Raw genomic sequence first — 2,151 nt, forward strand, 5'->3', positions numbered from 1 at the left:
CAGAATGGCCTCAGTTTTATCATCATTCGTCTGCAGCTTGTTACATGTCATCCATGATTTCACATCAGAAATGCACCTCTCTACACCTTGGATGGTAACATCAACTTCAGTTGGGTGGCTAGATTTGTGTATTTGGGTGTCATCAGCGTACAATTGGTAGACACTGGATAATGATCTATACTATGACACTTGAGAGCGACTGACTATACAGAATGAAGAGAACAGGTCCAAGAACAGACCCCTGTGGAACACAACATAGATCAACTGTGCTGGAGTGTATTCCATTTGCAGATACAATGTGTGTCCTGTTGACCAAGTAGGACTTGCACCACAGTAAGGCTGTATCATGAATGCCAAATACATGCTGAAGACGGTGAAGTAATATATCATGGTCTATTGTGTCAAATGCTGCAGACAAATCAAGGAGGGTGAGGACTGTAATCTTTCCGGTATCCAACGCAGAGAGAATGTCATTAACTACTTCTAGAAGAGTAGTTTCAGTACTGTGGCAAGGCGATATGCAGATTGTACATTGCTAAAAAGACTGTTTGAATTCAGATGAGATACATGCTGGGATGGAACCAGCTTTTCTAAGATTTTTTATATGAATGGGAGATTAGAAACTGGCGGTAATTCTTTAAATCGTTATGGTCTAGTGTTGGTTTCTTCAGCCGAGGCTTTACAGTCACACAGGTGTCCTCCAGGAATGGTCTTTCGGGAATGTCCATGACAGTTTTGTCCTGAAGGGAGTGGTTCTCCTCGGTGCCGGGTTCTTCTATCACTTTCACTAACACAGGTTTAAAAGTGACGTTTTTCCTTGGACGTTTGAATTGAGGATCACAACTCTTGAGCATTATGCTCTTCTTTGGGCAACTTCTTTGGTCCAAGTCTCAAAGCCACAATTTTTCCAGTGACGTACATCTGTCCAGTGATGGTGTATGTCACAAGCTACACACACATCGTCATACACATCTTCGGTACCTAAACGTTGATGAATCTTTTTTTTACCGAAGAGGTCGAGAAGAACCCAGATGAAAACGCAAAGATTTTAACAAAATGAGTCTCTCTTGGACATTTAACGGAACCACTTTCATCTTTTATTTGGTGGCAAATACTGTTGGTAAAGAGCCTACAATGAATCGCAGGTAAACGAATCCCAGAAAGGAAGTCACTAAGACACACACCACACGTCGACCCCAATTCAATGGAGACAGTTCGTAATAAGTGTTGGTAATCCTCCACAGTTTGAAAAGTGTCATTGGGTTCCTTCCCCGGAATATGTTGTATCAATTCTAATAAAGGCTGTGGCATGGTAGCCTGTTTTTATACTTCTTTTTGTCGGAAGCAATAAGTGTACTTTCTACACAGAGATGAATTTACTCCAGTGGCGAATTTAAATGGTTTGGTCACTAACTTGCACATCATTAGACACTGTTCAGATATTTCCTCTTCAACTAAGTTTACGTTGTGCAAACGATTTTGGTAATCTTCTAACACTTCTTCTGGAATTTGTTGCAGTAAGTCTACCTTGTAGTAAAAAGATCATGTCACAGCAAACCAATCCTTATCGCCTACGTCAAGTTTAACAATGTCTGACCACTGGAACACTTTCATATGAATCAGTTCTCTTATAGCATTCAGGTACCAGTGTTTTAAACATCGGTAACGTAACGTATGCAATTGTTCTTTGCGTTGAACTTGTATTTTGATCTGATCTCGGTAAATGCGTACTCTCAGCTCTACAAGAAAACCATGAATGTTCTCTTGTAAAGTATCAACGACCATGTCAGTCAGTATTATTTTATTTAAAATCTTCTCCTAGAGCGAAAGTAATGACATAGTAATTTCTGACCACTCCCATTCAGGGTAACAGTCACGAATGTCCATAAAATCTTCTGATGTAAATGGTCTAAAGCGGAATAATAGGATGAACGCACACTTGATCCAGAGAAATCGGACCCATTTGTTGACTTCTTTCACTTTCCTCTTGTGTATTTCTCGGCACAAAAGTTATACAGTCACCCATTGAGATTTTGTTCTGGCAAGTCCCTGCCAAACTTCCTTATAGATCTTCTCTTGCAGTCCAATGTTTGACTCCGATCCAATCAGGTTTCTTAAACCACATGATGTCACTTCAATAACTCGGTCTCA

The sequence above is a fragment of the Sinohyriopsis cumingii genome, chromosome 5 (genome assembly GCF_028554795.1).
Source record: "Sinohyriopsis cumingii isolate HCF-2022 chromosome 5, ASM2855479v2, whole genome shotgun sequence".
NCBI lineage: Eukaryota > Metazoa > Mollusca > Bivalvia > Unionida > Unionidae > Sinohyriopsis > Sinohyriopsis cumingii.